At 54.4% G+C, this 1,411-nt stretch overlaps 1 long non-coding RNA gene across 1 annotated transcript; it reads left to right on the top strand.

Moving 5' to 3' along the window:
- Positions 1-273: 273 nt before the first annotated feature.
- Positions 274-662, top strand: LOC121557701. The gene is made up of 3 exons (XR_005998374.2): positions 274-353; positions 447-505; positions 608-662. It is a non-coding gene; the product is annotated as an uncharacterized LOC121557701 (long non-coding RNA).
- Positions 663-1,411: the final 749 nt, after the last annotated feature.

The raw sequence follows: 1,411 nt of genomic DNA, 5'->3' as shown, positions 1-1,411 counted from the left end.
GTGCACTTGGTTAAACTCAACCAGTGCAATGGGTAGGTAGAGTTCACTCTTTAAAACCATCGGATTGGTCCATGATGTGCAAACCCTCCAGCACACCAGCTGAATGAAATCAAGCGCACCCTAATCTCAATTGGGAAGTTGGACCAATGGAAATGATGTTCAGTGGCTGGCAGCTGTACCTAATTAACCAGCCAGATTAGAAGGGTCTAGGATTACTTTATAAGGCGCAGCAAGAAAAGATAATCAGATATAATAAGGGGGTCTCCTGGTAAGGCTTCTGGCTATCATTAGTTCTGAATACTGTGGTTTTTGTTTTAGAAAAAAATGGCTGTGAATTTTGGTCTGTCTTTGAGGTAAGTTGTATCGCCTTCTAGTTTGTTTCCCTTGTCTCTCAGGTTTTACAGGTAGCTGTGTTTAACTGATGAGGATGTTTATTTTTTATTTAGAATTACTTGGATTTGTTGCCTGCTGATTGTAGGGATAACCTGTTATCCTCCACCTAAAGGTGTGTTCAACACATTCAGTTAAAATAACATTATTTTGTGTAGTTCCAGGAACTTCAAATGCTGGTATTTTACTATTTTTGACATTTTGTCTTGTTTCCTAGGTGACTATAGATATCTTCCCCAAATTGCAACAAAGGGAACCGGCTCCTACGCCCCGCAACAAAGGGAACCGCTCCTACGCCCCGCAACAAAGGGAACCGTCCCTACGCCCCCGCAACAAAGGGAACCGGCTCCTACATCCCCGCAACAAAGGGAACCGGCTCCTACGCCCCGCAACAAAGGGAACCGGCTCCTACGCCCCCGCAACAAAGGGGAACCGGCTCCTACGCCCCCCGCAACAAAGGGAACCGGCTCCTCGCCCCGCCAACAAAGGGAACCGCTCCTACGCCCCCCGCAACAAAGGGGAACCGGCTCCTACGCCCCCGCAACAAAGGGAACCGGCTCCTACGCCCCCGCAACAAAGGGAACCGGCTCCCTACGCCCCCGCAACAAAGGGAACCGGCTCCCTACGCCCCCGCAACAAAGGGAACCGGCTCCCTCGCCCCCCGCAACAAAGGGAACCGGCTCCCTACGCCCCCGCAACAAAGGGAACCGGCTCCTACGCCCCGCAACAAAGGGAACCGGCTCCCTACGCCCCGCAACAAAGGGAACCGGCTCCTACGCCCCGCAGCAATCGGAAGCACCCGCCCCAACGCCCCAGCAACGGAAGCACCCGGCCCCAACGCCCCGCAGCAACGGAAGCACCCGGCCCCTCAGCAACGGAAGCACCCGGCCCCTCAGCAACGGAAGCACCCGGCCCCTCAGCAACGGAAGCACCCGGCCCCTCAGCAACGGAAGCACCCGGCCCCTCAGCAACGGAAGCACCCGGCCCCTCAGCAACGACTGACCCAAATACCTTAGGTGAA

Source organism: Coregonus clupeaformis, unplaced genomic scaffold (genome assembly GCF_020615455.1).
Source record: "Coregonus clupeaformis isolate EN_2021a unplaced genomic scaffold, ASM2061545v1 scaf2774, whole genome shotgun sequence".
Lineage (NCBI taxonomy): Eukaryota > Metazoa > Chordata > Actinopteri > Salmoniformes > Salmonidae > Coregonus > Coregonus clupeaformis.
Note: the sequence above shows the minus strand (reverse complement) of the source record. Positions and strands in the feature narration are given on the sequence as shown.